The sequence below is a fragment of the Leucoraja erinacea genome, chromosome 29 (genome assembly GCF_028641065.1).
Source record: "Leucoraja erinacea ecotype New England chromosome 29, Leri_hhj_1, whole genome shotgun sequence".
Taxonomy (NCBI): Eukaryota; Metazoa; Chordata; class Chondrichthyes; order Rajiformes; family Rajidae; genus Leucoraja; species Leucoraja erinaceus.
In genome coordinates, this window is record NC_073405.1 from 9,044,222 (window position 1) to 9,061,802 (window position 17,581).

Sequence of the window (17,581 nt, forward strand, 5' to 3'; positions counted from 1 at the left end):
CACTTTGTGCCTCTCTTCCATGTAAACAAGCAACTGCAGTTCCTTCCAGCACGTTAGGTTCCAGCAGGTTCTTTTGATGCTTTCAAGAGAGAACTAGATAGGGCTCTTAAAAATAGCGGAGTCAGGGGATATGGGGAGATGGCAGGAACGGGGTACTGACTGGGGATGATCAGCCAAATGGCCTACTCCTGCACCTATTGTGTATTGTTAGCTTAGTTTAGATTATTGTCACGTGTACCGAGGTACAGTCAAAAACATTTTTGTTGCGTGCTATCCAGTGAGCGTAAAGAGGCAGAGTGCAGATCACATTTCTCAGTATTGTTCAGATTACAATCAAGCCGTCACATTTACTGCAAGAGAAAGTCTAGTGAAGTCTGATTAAAGATAGTCCAAGGGTGTCCGGTGAGGTAGCTGGCAGGTCAGACAAATTCTTGATTAGAATGGGTATCAAGGGTTATGGGGAGAAGGCAGAATTAGGAGATCAGACGTGATTGAATGGCTGAGTAGACTCGATGGGCTGAATGGCCTCATTCTACTCCTGTAACGTGACCTTGTGTAGGATCGTGGTGAGTCAGTGTCCAGGTCAATATTTACTGCCCATTCCTAATTGACTTTGAGACAAAGCCATTGAAGCCCTTTCTTGAACTGTTGCACTTCTGACACTGTCCCAGCGATATCGGACATGAATGATAGCAGTCAATGATGAAAGAATGCAAATGTGTTTTTGAACCAGGAAGTTGTGTAAATTGGATAGGAAACGGAAGGAGGTGGTAGTCCCAGCTGTCACTTGCCCTCATGCCTCTTGGCGGAAGAAGTTGCGATTAGGACATGGCATCACGGTGGAGATTAACTGCAGCACATTTGGTGCATGTTGTACACTGGAGCATCAGCGTGCCAGTGGTGGATAGCATGAATGGTTTTGGATGCTGATCCACTGTGCTGCTTTCCCCTCTTTGGTATTGAGAAGGTTCTTCTTGGAGCTGCGTTCATTCAGACAAGTGGAGAATGTTCTCATCATGATGGAGATACGAGCAACTGTAGATACTGAGATCTTGAGCAAAACGTAAAGTTGCCGGGGGAACTCAGCGGGTCAGACAGCATCTGTGGTGGGAATGGACAGGCGACGTTTCTGGTCAGGACCCCTCTTCAGTCTTGAGTCTGAAGCCTTTCACAGAGTCAAGCAGCACAGAGATAGACACAAAATCCTGGAGTAACTCAGCGGGTCAGGCAGCAACTCTGGAGAGAAGGAATGGGTGACGTTTCGGGTTGAGGCCCTTCTTCAGACTGAGAGACAGGGGAGGGGGAGGTACAGAGATAAGGAAGTGTCAGGTGTGAGAATGAGACATCAAATGGGGTGGAGATCAAGGAAAATGTAGAATAGATCATTGTTAGCTGGGAGAAGGTGACCAAAGCAAACAGAGATAAAATGTAACCAGGAGCAGTCAGACTGGTTGGAGAACTGGGAAGGGGGAGGGATGGAGAGAGAGAGAGAGAGAGAGAGAGAAAGCAACGGTTACTTGAAGTCAGAGAAGTCAATATTCATACCGCTGGGGTGTAAGCTGCCCAAGTGAAATATGAGGTGCTGGACCTCACTCTGACAATGGAGGAGGCCCAGGACAGAAAGGACAGTGTGGGAATGGGAGGGGGATTTAAAGTGTTACCAGCATCTGCAGTTCCTTCCAACACATACAGCGCGGAAACAGGCCCTTCGGCCCAACTTGCCCATGCTGACCAAGATGCTCCATCTACACTAGTGGCACCAGCCTGTGGTTTGCCAATGTCCCTCTAAAGCTTTCCTTTCCACTTCCCTATCCAAATCTCCAGCCTTTGTATCTTTGTCCACCCATCTGTTAATCAAGACACACGTCACTTAAGATAGACACAAAACGCTGGAGTAACTCAGCGGGACAGGCAGTATCTCTGGAGAGAAGGAATGGCGTTTTGGGTCGAGACCCTACTTCAGACTCATCACCTGTCCATTTCCATTCCTTCCACAGATGCTGCATGACCCTCTTTGTTCTTCTAGTACTTGTGTTCCGTTCATAATGGATGTTAGAATTAGTTTGGGGAGTCAGAAGCAGGCATGGAATATGCAGGTTCTAATCTTCTCCAATATGTCTAGTCCAGGCCAGTTTCTGCTAAATAAAGATCCTTAGTACATTGATAAATTCATGTCATAGGAGTAGAATTAGGCCATTCGGTCCATCAAGTCTACTCTCATGGCTGATCTATCTTTGCCTCTCAACTCAATTCTCCTGCCTTCGCCCCATAACCTTTGACACCCCTATGCCCCTGTCCCACTTAGGAAACCTGAACGGAAACCTCTGGAGACTTTGCGACCCACCCAAGGTTTCCGTGCAGTTCCCGGAGGTTCCCGGGAACCTCCGGGAACTGCACGGAAACCTTGGGTGGGGCGCAAAGTCTCCAGAGGTTTACGTTCAGGTTTCCTAAATGGGACAGGGGCATTACTAATCAAGAACTTGTCAATCTCCACTTTAAGAATACCCAATGACCTGGCCTCCACCGCTGTCTGTGGCAATGAATTCCACAGATGTACAGTGAAAAGCTTTTCATGCCAGTTACATGATATCCAGACAGCGGAAAGACGTGGTTACAATTGAGCCGTCCACAGTGTACAGATACACAATAACGTTTAGTGCAAGATAAAGTCTAGTGAGGTTCCATTGAAGATAGTCCGAGGGTCAACAATGAGGTAGATGATAGGTCAGGACCGCTATTTAGTTGGTTCTAGGATGGTTCAATTGCCTGATAACAGCTGGAAAAAAACTTTCCTTTAATGGAAGGGGATTCAAAATGGAAAGTCCCCCAATAATCGAACAGCTCCCAGCTGAAGGCCAGTAGAGTCTAAGAGGTTAAAAAGAGACTTCAGACCACGCTCTTTCTACCATGTCACAAAGGGTTAGATACTATGTAAACGTGGGATCAGTCAGGATTAAAGTTTGGTTAAACAGTGTATTGTACCCAGCAAATTCAGACAGAGTTTCACAATCACTAAGACAACAATAATTGTATTGTCACCTTAATAGGTAAGACATTTCATTGCAAGGTCTTATCTCAGGTACAGTATATCTGCTTATCTATATGGCGGAGATAAACAGGCTGCTTTGCTTGAAGTTCATGCTGGCGTGCAATAAAGCAGATCTCACTCACGGATAACTCTCCAGAGGAGTGAAAAATGCCACCAGTGAAATAGGAGAGAGGGAACGTTTGGAGCGAGATAACATTGATTTTTATTAACTGTTTACTTTTAGTCATCTGCCAAAACGCAGGTTCAGTGGAGGATTATATCAGGACACGATAACTCTGTGTGACTTCAGCTTTTCTACAGGAGTTCTCAAGGATAGAAACACAAAATGGTGCAAACACACGTAATAAATGAGGATAATGGCACAATAATCTGGCCTTCGTTTACCTTGCACCATAACCCTTGCTCCTGTTGGCTGACTATTTTGACTTTCCCTCCTTTTCTCACTCCCTTTCCCGTCTTAGCGTTTATATTACACGCCTTAATGGAACAGTGATTTGCTGGTAATGCCAACATTCGAAGGGCCGAATGGCCCACTCCTGCACCTATTGTTTGTTTGTTGCCCATTCTTCAATACGTTTGAGAAGGTGGAGGGACCTGTGCAGGAAGTGTTATTTTTAATTTTGAAGAGAAGAAACAGGTGAAAGCAGGCAATCAAGATGAGTTTATTTGAGTTGAGTTTATTGTCACGTGTACCGAGGTACAATGAAAAGCTTTTGTTTCATGCTGACCAGTCAGTGGAAAGACAATGTACAGGAAGAAACTGGTTTTCGCCGAAGATAGACACAAAATGCTGGTGTAACTCAGCGGGACGGGCAGCATCTCTGGAGAGAAGGAATAGGTTGAGGCCATCCAGAGATGCTGCCTGTCCCGGTGAGTTACTCCAGTATTTTGTGTCTATCTGCCTTCTAGAACTTATCACTCGTTTTCCTAACCAGTCTGAAGAAGGGTCTCGTCCCAAAATGTCACTCATTCCTTCTCTCCAGAGATGCTGCCTGTCCCGCTGAGTAATGCCCCTTTCCCACTTAGGAAACCTGAACGGAAACCTCTGGAGACTTTGCGCCCCACCCAAGGTTTCCGTGCGGTTCCCGGAGGTTGCAGGTGGTTCCCGGAGGTTGCAGGTAGTGGAAGCAGGTAGGGAGACTGACAAAAAGGTCCGGGAACCGCACGGAAACCTTGGGTGGGGCGCAAAGTCTCCAGAGGTTTCCGTTCAGGTTTCCTAAGTGGGACAGGGGCATTACTCCAGCTTTTTGTGCCTGCCTTCTGGGACTGTTGGTTCACTGGTACTTTATTGCCACGTGTACCTAAGCACATTGAAATTATTTTTTTCCGTACAGTTCAGCAACAATCCTAGTATACAATAGCCACCATCATACTAAATATAACAGAGTAAGATAGTAGGCTGGACAGAGTGAGCACATAAGAGCCACTGCTTTCTTCAGTCTGAAGAAGGGTCGGTCACGGTGGCGCAGCGGTAGAGTTGCTGCCTTACAGCGAATACAGCGCCGGAGACCCGGGTTCGGTCCAGACTACGGGTGCTGTCTGTACGGAGTTTGTACATTCTCCTCGTGATCTGCGTGAGTTTAACGTGCTAATGATAATGTTAATGTGCTGGTCGGCATGGACCCGCTGGGCCGAAGGGCCTGTTTCCACGCTGTATCTCTAAAACTAAAACTAAAGGGTCTCGGCCCGAAACGTCACCCATTCCTTCTCTCAAGAGATACTGCCTGTCCCGCTGAGTTACCCCAGCATTTTGTGCCTATCCTCAGAGTGATTGGTTGGTATTACCCACATCCTAACAATGGCACGCCCACCTCTGGAAGTGGGAAAATTGAGTTAGGTTTGGGAATTTAAAAATCCTTATCCTCTCACACACATAACCCACCTGTCCATGGGGTTTACGTTGCATCCACTGCCACCCCCTCCCTATTAACTCTTGAGTCTGTTCTGCATTTAATGAGATCATGGCTGATTTGTATCCTAATTCCATCCACCTGCTTTGGCTTCACATCCCTCTAATTCCCCGGGCCAGCAAAATTCCATGAGTCTCAGATTTAAAATGATTAATTGAGTTAGCATCTACTGCTTTGTGTGGGAGAGAGTTTCACATTTTTTCCGTCAATTGAGTGTGGAAGTGTTTCCTGAATAACTTGGTCCCTGATGTTCACTTGATGCCTTATCGTCTGTAGTTTCCTCCGGTAGGAACGTTTCAGTCAATGGGTGCTAATAACCTCAATCAAATCACAATCTCTATCCTTCTAGATCATAAATGATAGGAGTAGAAATAGGCCATTCGGCCCATCAAGTCTACTCCACCATTCAATCATGGCTGATCTATCTCTCCCTCCTAACCCCATTCATAGAAACATAGAAACATAGAAATTAGGTGCAGGAGTAGGCCATTCGGCCCTTCGAGCCTGCACCGCCATTTAATATGATCATGGCTGATCATCCAACTCAGTATCCCGTACCTGCCTTCTCTCCATACCCTCTAATCCACTTAGCCATAAAGGGCCACATCTAACTCCCTCTTAAATATAGCCAATGAACTGGCCTCAACTACCCTCTGTGGCAGAGAGTTCCAGAGATTCACCACTCTCTGTGTGAAAAAAGTTCTTCTCATCTCGGTTTTAAAGGATTTCCCCCTTATCCTTAAGCTGTGACCCCTTGTCCTGGACTTCCCCAACATCGGGAACAATCTTCCTGCATCTAGCCTGTCCAACCCCTTAAGAATTTTGTAAGTTTCTATAAGATCCCCTCTCAATCTCCTAAATTCTAGAGAGTATAAACCAAGTCTATCCAGTCTTTCTTCATAAGACAGTCCTGACATCCCAGGAATCAGTCTGGTGAACCGTCTCTGCACTCCCTCTATGGCAATAATGTCCTTCCTCAGAGGTAGGACATTATTGTCTTGCCTTCCCCCCATAACATCTGACACCTGTACTAATAAAAAAATCTATCTATCTCTTCCTTAAAGTATCCACTGACTTGGCCTCTAGAGCCCTCTGTGGCAAAGATTTCCATAGATGCCAAGGAAAGTAGATCGATTTTTGTTTTGTGCTCAGTATTGCTGATATACTTTTATTCCAGATTTATTTCATTACTTGAATGCAAGTTCTCTGCTTCAGTGTTGGGAGTCAAAACTATGTCGCTGGATCAATGGGTCAGACCTCTGGATGCGAATCTGTTTGTTGAACTACTTCACCGCTTCTATCCTCACTGGCTGTCAAGGGTCCCGACCCAAAACGTCACCTGTCCATGTCCTCCAGAGATGCTGCCTAGCCTGCTGAGTTACTCCAGCTCTTTATCATTTATATGACTTAGTTGGAGGTTGTAGTGTTTAATGGCCTGATGGTTGTTGGGAAGAAGCTGCTCCTGAACCCAGACGTTACAGTTTTCAAGCTCCCATACCTTCTTCCCGATGGCAGGAGTGAAATGAGAGTGTGGCTCGGGTGGTGTGGGCCTCTGATGATGCTGGCTTCCTTTTTGAGGCAAGCAACCTTTGTGGATCACTTCAATGGTGGGGAGGTCAGTACCTGTGATGGGCTGGGTAGTGTTCACCAGTTTTTACAATCCTCTTCATACCTGGGTCTTCAAGTAGTGGCGTTGATGAGCTTTCTTTATGATTGCACCAACGTGCTGGGTCCAGGCCAGATCTCCAGAGACATCAACACAGCATGTACTTCCATCCCTGGCCCCCCCTTGACAAATGGCCACCATTACCAAGTTATCCGAAAGTCACCGGGTTGGCCACAGCTGCGTTCTCTGGACCCAGTGCGACACGGTGGCACAGCGGTGGAGCTGCTGCCTTACAGCGCCAGAGACCCAGGTTTGATCCTGACCACGGGCGCTCAATTGTACGTTCCACCCGTGACCTGCGTGGCCTTTCTCCGAGATCTTCGGTCTCCACCCACACTCCAAAGACGTACAGGTTTGCTGGCTAATGGGCTTGAACTGTTAAACGTTAAACAAAAAATCATCCCTAATGCGTGCGTGGTAGCGCCGATGAGCGGGGATCGCTGGTTCTGCGCGGACTCGGTGGGCCGAAGGACCTGTTTGCGAGCTGTATCTCTAAACTAAACTAAACTAAACTAAACTCTGACCTCCAACCTACGCTTGGCCACAGCACCTGTGCGACTGACCGACAAGTGGAGTGGCCACTGGGAACGTGGAACTTGACAAACCATCAATAAAATGCACCATTTCCACCCCTCCCCGGGGTCGGCTGAGCCAGATTTCCCTGGAACGTGCGTGGAGCCAAGAACTCTCGCACAGTCTGGCAACACGAACACACAGATTGTTCTGCACATGTTGGAATGGATTTTAGAGAGCATCACGCTCATTTCGCAGAGAAACTATTCCTTTCTTGCTCCAAATTAAGAAGAAAAAAATGATCACAACATTCTGATGTGTCTGCAGTCGGCCGCTCTGTGTAAAGCAAGCCCCAGTAACAGTCTTCACTTTGAATGAGTTTGCAATCTGTCAGACTGTAACTCTCACAGGCTTGGTGTTGGCAATTAGATTCCTTTGGCATGTGTCTGTAATTTTTAGACCAAAGGTATTGTTCAACAAAGATTTCGGCATCCGGAAACTTAGACTTTCTTTGAGTTGAATTCCGAAAAACATTTTTCTTTTTGGCTTAATTTTCAAGTTTTTTTTTTTCTCTCTCTCTCCCAGAGTCAGTTAAAATGTTCAGATTGTTGTCAAAGTGTCAGTCAGCAGTTTTTGCCACAGCAGAAAGTCTTCGATTTTCAAAGCATAACAAACAGACTTTACATTTGCTCTCCAGATGTAACTGAAGCCTCAAACGCTGACATGCTCAACAAAGCCAAAATAAAGCCTCTCGCTGCATCGTTACTAAGCTTGAGAAGGCCAACTTCAGTGACCCGCACCTGAGCACAGGTACGTATGTAGTTTTCTTGTGGCTATCGGTGAGCTTGAAAAGATAAGATAAGGATTCATTTACACACAGTGTAAAAATGACAACTGGGTCAGAGTTCAATCTCCCTTCCACAAAGAGGTCTTCCTTAATCCTAGCTTTCAAAACTTACTTCCCTATCCTCTCTTCAAAGTTGGTTTAGTTAGCTTAGAGATGCAGCGCAGAAACAGGCCCTACGGCCCACCGAGTCTGTGCCGACCAGCGATCCTTGTACGCTTGCACTATCTTACATACTCGGGACAATTTACAACCTTTGCCGAAACCAATTGACCTACAAACTTGCACGTCTTTGGAGTGTGGGCAGAAACCGCAGCGCCCGGGGAAAACCCACGCGGTCTCAGGGAGAACGCACAAACTCCACCCCGGGTCTCTGGCACTGTAGGGCAGCAACTCTGCCGCAGAGCTACAGTGCTGCTCCTAAACTAATTAAAACATTTGGGGATCAGGATGTAACTAGGAATTTTATTGAGGAGCAATGGAAATGAAATATGTGTTCTCCTAACATAAGTTGCAATCTTCGGCACAGAGATGATAGAACAGGAAGGGGGCAATCTGCCCCTGATTCTGTCCTACCATTCATTGAGTTCAAGGTGGTTCCAGATACTAACTCTATCCATCTGCCTTGGCTCCATATCCAACATATTTGTCCACCAAAGAGATTCCAACTCAAACTCTGAATGATTCATTGAGTTGGCACCCCCTGAGTTATTGTAACACATTGACCGTCCTTTGTTGAAAGGGCGATCTGTTATGTTGTGCCAAGCCTTCACAACCTTCACTATCCCCACATAGAACAGCCCAGCAACAGGCCATTCGGCCCACAGTGTCTGTGCCGAACATGATGCCAAGGTAGACTAATCTCATCTGCCTGCACATGATCCATATCTGTCCAATCCCTACATATCCATGTGCCTATCTAAACGCCTCTTAAATGCCAGCAATGTGTCTGCCTCAACCACCACTCAAAATAAAAGGACGTACCATTCGAAAGGAGATGAGGAGAATTTTTTTTAGTCAGAAGGTGGTGAACCTGTGGAATTCATCGCCACAGACCGCTGTGGAGGCCACGTCATTGGGTATTTTTAAGGCGGAGGTCGACAGGTTCTTGATTAGTAAGTGTGTCAAAGGTTATATGGAGAAGGTAGGAGAATGGGGTGGAGAGAGAAAGATACATCAGCCATGATTGAATGGCGTAGATGACTCGATGGGCCGAATGGCCTAATTCTGCTCCTATGACTTATAAACATTCATTTATGAACCACTCCTGGCAGCACGTTCCAAGCACCCACCACCCTCTGCGTAAAATGTTTGCCCCGCACATCTTGATAGAAAATTACATCATGGAGAAAGGCCCTTCAGTCCATCGAATCCATGCCGACCATTGATCGCCAGTTCACGCTGGTTCTGTGCTATCTCACTTCCGCATCCACTCCCCAAACACCTGGGGCAATCTACAGAGGCCAATGGACCTACAAACCCGCTCATCTCCGGGAGGACCGTGGGAGGAAAGCGGAGCGCCCGGAGGAAACCCGTGCGTTTACGGGGAGAACGCGCAAAGTCCACCCAGAGAGTACCTGGAGTCAGGATCGAACCCGGGTCTCTGGCGCCGTGAGTCAGCAGGTCTACCAGATGCGCCACTGTGCCGCCCCATCCTCTTTAAACCTTGTCCGACATTTACCATGACTTCCTAATGCCCCTGTCCCACTTAGGAAACCTGAACGGAAACCTCTGGAGACTTTGCGCCCCACCCAAGGTTTCCGTGCGGTTCCCGGAGGTTCCCGGAGTTTTTTGTCAGTCTCCCTACCTGCTTCCATTACCTGCAACCTCCGGCAACCACCTGCAACCTCCAGGAACCGCACGGAAACCTTGGGTGGGGCTCAAAGTCTCCAGAGGTTTCCGTTCAGGTTTCCTAAGTGGGACAGGGGCATTAGTACCCCTTGATTCCTTTACTTCACCAACTGTGGCTCCCCCTTCAAGTGATCTCAGGGCATCAGCTCTGGGTCGGTGGATATTGTGCCCAGTTCCTGGTTCGATGCTTGTCTGTTCAGATTTCCTCGCAGAGAGACCTCATTGCACATGAAAGCTGTCACTTAAAGTGCCGTACTGGACTGCTAGGGTGCCATAATGTTGGAGGCCCTGACTTTTGGAATGGGGTAAAAGCTGCTCAAATTATAAAACAACTTTAAACAAAGAATCATAATCTGAGACACAAGTGCATCAGCAAACAATTCACGTAAGGAGATATTCCAATGGATGACCGAAAACTTGGCAGGTGTCGTAAATGAGGGAAGACATTTGCAGATCTCAAGGGACGGAATTCCAAAGCTTCTGCCTTGCCAGCTGTCCTTACGCCAGCCCCTGGCAAAGATTTATACCTGAGGCCAGAATTAAAGTGTAAAGATATCTTGGAGGTTGTTTGTTTGAAGAGGGCAGGAGGATTAATTGGGTTTTTTGAAAAAAAATTGTATTTTAGTTTTAGAAGTACAGCACGGAAACAGGTCCTTCGGCCCACCGTGTCCGCACCAACCAGCAAACCCCTACACACTAACACTATCCTATACACACTAGGGACAATTTACATTTATATCAAACCAATTAGCCTTCAAACCTGTGCGTCTTTGGACTGCAGGAGGAAACCGAAGATCTCGGAGAAAACCCACGCAGGTCACGGGGAGAAAGTGAAAAACCAGAACAGACAGCACCCGTAGTTGGGTTCGAACCGCGGTCTCCGGCGCTGTTAGCGCTGCAAGGCAGCAACTCTACCGCTGCGTCACCGTGCTGCCCTTGACGGCACTTGTATTTTGGTGGGTGTGGGGATGAGGCAGGATTTAATGGGCCCAGCGGGTCTTCATCCCGTTGTTCAAATCCGCACTCTGATGGAAGAACCACAACGGAGCTTCCCTGTCAGCGCGATCGGGATTAATTTGAACTTGTTCTGCAGAGGCTGACATATGTTTCCAGTTGCCCACAGCTGGAACTCCCATTTGGTGGTGTACACAAGTTGTAGTATGGTCACCAGTGACTTCGAAATACCAGTGGGAAGGCTTAGTCTTGAATGTAGATGTCCTGTTCAACATACGTGGAATTAAAAAGTATTTACATCCTAAAACTCAGCCCTTTTTGGATTTATCTACATCCTTCTGGATTTGTTGATGACAAATGAAATCAGACAATTGGAATCTGGGCGGGCTCAGATTGGGATTTTCCTAACCAGGAGGTTTGGATTTGAAGGGATCCGGCCATCTGCATCGTATCAAAATTCTTCCCCAATGGCTCATTTGTTACGTCTCACTTCCCAGGTGGATCCGAGTTAGCCTTGTCTCCGGGTTTTTGATTCCCGCCCCGCTCCGGATGCACAGCTTGGTTTAATATCCCAGAGATATAACCGAGGGAAACCAAGTCGACCATGACCTGGTTGGTTAGGGAGCCACTCTCACACTCTGAGTCACACGTTTGTGGCGTTATATCCGGCTACTGACAATGGAGTACAAACAAGATACACGCAAAATGTTGGAGTAACTCAGAGGGACAGGCAGCATCTCTGGAGGAAGGAATGGGTGACGTTTCGGGGCGAGACCAAGGGTCTCTCCTTCTCTCCAGAGATGCTGCCTGCCCCGCTGAGTTACTCCAGCATTTTGTCTCTATCTTCTGCGTAAACGCGTAAATTGGTTACAAGGCTTATACGTCAAAATAACGACAGCGCTCGCATTGGATATAGAGCAACTCTGGGGTGTCCTCAGAGCGATTATAGAGTTGCAAGTTCTCTCCTGTGAGACAGAAATGTATTTTATTCATACGGTAGATACGGTCACCCCTAGCGATGATTAATCATTGCCGATTAATTTTGGAAACGTGGGCAGCTTTCTTGATGGGCTGAATTTGAATGACTTGCTCGATGTGTTACAGTAATAGCCTGATATCATGTTTACAGTGGCCACTTAAGAATCAACTACATTTGTGGATATGAAACGACAACTGGTACACATTGGGTAAGGTTTCCTCCTCTGAAGGGCATCGATTAAGCAGATAGATTTTCACCGTCGATGTTCAGCTCATATTATCGTCGTCAAATCAAGAGTCGGGAGTGTTTCAATATCCTATTGATAACGGAACAATGAAATCCTTACTTGTAACAGTATAACGGGTCTGAAATTGCAAACCACACAGATAATATATGATAATATAGATCATAATAAATATATAATTTTTGGGTCGGCACGGTGGCACAGTGCTAGAGTTGCTGCCTTGCAGCGCCAGAGACCCGGGTTCAATCCTGGCTATGGGTGCTGTCTGTACGGAGTTTGTACAATCTCCTTCTGACCTGCATGAATTTTCCCTGGGTGCTCCGGTTTCCTTCCACACTCCAATGATGTAGAGGTTTGTAGGTTCATTGGCTTGGTAAATTTGTAAATTGTCCCTAGTGTGTTGGATAGAGCTCATGTGCGGGGATTGCTAGTCGGCACGGACTCGGTGGGCCGAAGGGCCTGTTTCCGCGCAGTATCTCTAAACGAAACTAAACTAAAGTCTCCTTATAGCTATTATCCAGGAGCCAGAGAGGGGGAAAACTTGCAGGAAAATGCACGGTCACTTAAAAGAGGTTTTGTTTTACCATGTGGACCGCTTTCTACAGTCAAACCTACTCTCGGAGCTACAAGCATTCCTTTCTCCCAAAAGCAACACTACAGCTGGAGCAAGAATAAGGAAATTAAGTAGAATAAGGGCATGAGTCACCCACTCTTAAAAAGTTAAAATTACATTATGAAATAAAGAAAGCCAAAAATAGGTTAATCATAACACAGAGCTTGCAGATACTATAAATAACTAATGGTAGGTGGTGGGGTGGGGGTGGCGCAGACCTGGACCTCTTGTTAAATTGCACCTCAGTAATGGGTCCCTTTAATAAGTTTTCAGCCTTCCAGTCTCAAAACCCTATGAGGATTTAACAAGCCAGCGAGGTCTCTGGATTGTGGCACAGAAACTTCAGTTAAGTGTCGAATCTATCACACTCCATATAGAATTTTCCTATTGGTAATTTTAGAAATTCCCATTTGACGCCTGGCTTTTATAACCCAAGGCTGGAACAGCTGGGCTTTCCAGGGTTGCGTTTGTGCTAATTATGGTTGTTACAGTGGAAAATGAAAATGGCCGTGTGTTTTATTTACTGACTTCCACTGGGCAACTCGGGGGGAACAGACAGCGAGGTGCAAATCAGCAGCTTTTAGTGCATCTCATTAAACGACTGTTGGAGCTACAATTCCAGCGCCATTCTCTGCACAAAGCAATACTAAGCCATGTATTTTGCTGATTTCCTGATCTCTTTTCTCTCCAACTTCACCCCCTGTTACAGGGTGCTGATATGAGCTGAATAGTTCCCTTACAGCTCAAGCTTTGGCCCGCCTTGTGCTATTTTGTACACTCACATCCATGAACTCATGCTCACACTTACCGTTGCACATGTACACACTCTCAATCAGAAAGGTTCACACATCCACTCACACACACTCGCGCACTCCAACACATTAATAAATACTCACGCACTCTTATATGCTAACACCCACATCGTACACACTGATGCACTTAGAAATGCTCGTTCAGACTTAATTTAGATACAGAGATTTAAACACAAACCTTCTCTCATTCCCTCATGTACATTCACACAAATGCAAATGTACACACAGACACACACGGACATACACACACATGTGCACACACGGACATACACACACATGAACATACACACACTCACACACAACCATTACAGACTCACACACAAGCACACACAGTCACACGCAGAGATACACACACGCACACAGACACGTTCGCATGAACATACACACTCACACCCACAGCCATTAGACTCACACACAAATACATATGTACACACACAGACATGCACACACACACAGTCACTCATACATGTGTGCACACACGTACGTACATGCACAGAAACATACACACACATCCACAGCCATTACAGACAAGCACACATACACGCACACACTGGCACACACACATGCATGCACATGCACACACGTGCACAGGCACAAACATACACACTCACACCCACAGCCATTGCAGGCTCCACAGACACACACATGCACAAACATACACACTCACAGCGGAGACACAATTACAGGCTCACACAGGCACACAGTCACACCACGAGTGTCTACCCCAGGCCTGAGCTGAGCTGATTACCACCTGTTAAAGGGCCTCATTTTAACTTGCCCACTGAGACTGGTTTATGGGAAATATTTCACTGGGTCTCCTCCCCCCTTGGCTGCCATGAATGGCTTCATTCTGCTGCCGGCTTTCAATAGATACATTATTGCCCGGCCGGCTCTGCAGCGATGGCCATCCATCATCGGAACATCTCCGTGTAAGGGCCCTCTGTGCGAAAAAACATTTGCAACTTAAACGCCCGGGTGCTTGCAAAGAACCACAGTAAGGCTTTTGAAAACTTCTCTCTCACTTTATGAAACTGCACACTAAGAGTTATTTAACACGAGGGGGGGATTGGCATGGGATGGGGGCAATTTCCTCACCTCATCAGCCCCTTCTGTAGGAATTAGCAGGGCTTAAGCATAGGTGCTTCATCCTAGTGGAAAAAACTGAAGCTGTGAACGCTGCTGGGCTATTCAGCCTGTAGCGGCATCACATACAGTATCTATACATACAAAAAGCTGGAGTGACTCAACGGGGCAGGCAGCATCTCTGGAGAGAAGGAAAATGAATGGGGGTTTTGGCCCGAAACTTTTGGCCTGAAGAAGGGTTTCGGGCCGAAACGTTAACTATTTCCTTCGCTCCATAGATGCTGCTGCACCCACTGAGTTTCTCCAGCATTTTTGTGTACCCATGGTTAACTGTCTGTTGGGTGAACAGCTAACAATAGCCTGTTTCCATTATTAACAGTTAACGTGCGGTTCCCGGAGGTTCCAGGAGGTGTTTGTCACTCTCCCTACCTGCTTCCACTGCCTGCAACCTCCGGCAACCACCTGCAACCTCCGGGAACCGCACGGAAACCTTGGGTGGGGCGCAAAGTCTCCAGAGGTTTCCGTTCAGGTTTCCTAAATGGGACAGGGGCATTCCTGTCTTAGAGCGCCAGGGAACCAGGTTCAATCCTGACTACGGGTGTCCTCCGTACGGAGTTGGTCCGTTCTATCCGTGACCTGCATGGGTTTTCTCCATGTGCTCCGGTTTCCTCCATCACTCCAAAGACCTACAGGCTGATTGGCTTTGATATAAATGTAAATTGTCCCGTGTGTAGGATAGTGTTAGTATGCAGGGATCGCTGGTCAGTGCAGACTCGGAGGTCCTATTTCCACGCTGTATCTCTAAACCCTTTCTTCCTCTATCTCTCACAGACGCACGGCCTGGGAAAGGATGGAAAGAACCAGGCCTAGTTCAGGGGCTCACGGTGAGGCCCTGATCGCTGCTATCGTCTGTCTTTCAAGACCTTCAGAAGCTGCAATTATGCTCTCGTTTGTCAGTTGATGATACCATGACAGGCCCGGCCTGTTGGCAAGAGCAGCAGCCTAAAGGCAAGTAGGAAACAACAGACAGCAAACAAATTGTTCTGTAATGATCACTGAGTTATTGCTCAACTCAGCTGCCAAATCTGACTGTGCATCTTAAAAGTCTTTATTAGACAATAAAGTATAATTACAGGGATGGCAGACTGCACTAAAACAGCCTGATCTTTCTCAGATATTTGCTGTACACTGAGCAGCCATAATTCTGCCCGAGTCTGAAGAAGGGTCCCAGCCTGAAACGTCACCTATCCATGTTCTCCAGAGATGCTGCCTGACCCCGCTGAGTTACGCCAGCACTTTGCGCTTTTCCCCCCGCAAACCAGCGTCTGCAATTCCTTGTTTCTACATAATTCTGGCAGCCTATCCATGGTATTGCTTTTCAAGCATCTTATAGTTTATTCAGATGCAGACTATCTTACCCCTTACAATAGGCTCACAATCACTCACATAAAGCCATATCCAGCACGGAAGCAGGCCCTTCGGCCCAACTCATCTATGCCAACCAAAGTCTAATTTTCCTGAATTTGAGCCAAATCTCGTTAAACATTTCCTCTCCATGCATCTCTTGATCTCTTATAAGGTGCTGGGCTATGATTGCTTTGTCTGCAAATAGACTGTGTAGAACCTTTTGAAATCCTCGCAAAGTTATTGCTAGGATTAACTGCAGGAGAAAAACATCTTTGTAAGACATTTGACGAGAAAAACACAAAGTACTGCCTTACTCAGTGGGTCAGGCAGCGTCTGTGGAGAGAATGGACAGGTGATGTTTTGTGTTGGGGGCCCTTCAGTCGTCTGTCCGTTCCCTCCATAGACGCTGCCTGACCCGCTGAGTTCCTCCCGCAGGAGATTTTGCTCAAGATCCCAGCATCTGCAGTTCCTTGTGTCTCACTTTGTACCTGACTGCTGTCGAGTCCCCAGAGATACAGACATTGTTATGACAAGAAACACTGCGGTTAATTTGGACACAGCACAAACAATAACACAATTCTCGGAAGATAGACACAAAATGCTGGGGCAACTTGGCGGAACAGGCAGCATCTCTGGAGAGAAGGAATGGATGACATTACAGGTCGAGACTCTTCTTCAGGGTCAGTAGAGAGGGAGACATAGAGATATGGATGGGTAAGGTGTGAAAACACAGATCAAAGGGGATGATAATCACGGAAATGTAGAATGGTTTTGACCGAAACGCCACCCATTCCTTCTACCCAGAGATGCTGCCTGTCCCTCTGAGTTACTCCAGCAATTTGCGTCTATCTTCGGTGTAAATCAGCCTCTGCAGGTCCTTCTTACTAATTCTTGGTATTATTTGAGGGATAAATTTCGACCAGAACATCACAGATAACTTCCCCCTGCTCTTCTTCTAGATAGGAATCATTAATGTGCATCTGGAAGTAACAGTGTACTTGCTAACCATTCACCAACTCTCAATTCATCAATTCCTTTACTTTTAAAATTCTCATCCTGATTTCATGCTTATGTTTCCAGAGTCAGGATTGTTGGGGTGGGAGATTGCGACCTTCACGTGGTCCACCCTGTTTCGACGAATGCAATCAACTCGGCGTGCACAATCAAATAAGAACAAATAGACCAAGTTGCCCTACAACTTTAGGCTGTGCACGCCCTACGCAAGAAGAAGAAGAAGTCAAGAGTGTTTAATTGTCATATGTACCGACAACAGAGCAATGCCATTCTTACTTGCACCAGCATAATACGTCTGTAAACACACTTCCCAATAGATAATAAACCCAAACAAAATGCAATAAATTAATAAAACTAATTTTTACATCAAGAACAAAACGTTTTCAGAATGTGGATCAGTACATGGCTCATCCCTCCATGTTCTTGAACTGATTGGTGTGCCAGCCTTTATCAATGTCAATTGTGACAGTCACATACAGTGCAGAGCTGCACGGTGACGCAGCGGTAGAGCTACTGCCTTACAACGGCAGAGACCAAGATTCGATCCTGACTATGGGTGCTGTCTGTACGGAGTTTGTACCTTCTCCCCGTGACCTGCGTGGACTGGCTCTGAGATCTTCGGTTTCCTCCCACACTCCAAAG

The 17,581-nt window shown here is 46.7% G+C and overlaps 1 long non-coding RNA gene across 1 annotated transcript; it reads left to right on the forward strand.

The window, feature by feature from the left end:
• The first annotated feature begins 7,393 nt into the window (after nt 1–7,393).
• Nucleotides 7,394–15,656, forward strand: LOC129711123 (uncharacterized). Its single transcript, XR_008725781.1, has 2 exons — nt 7,394–7,948; nt 15,350–15,656. It is a non-coding gene; the product is annotated as an uncharacterized LOC129711123 (long non-coding RNA).
• Nucleotides 15,657–17,581: the final 1,925 nt, after the last annotated feature.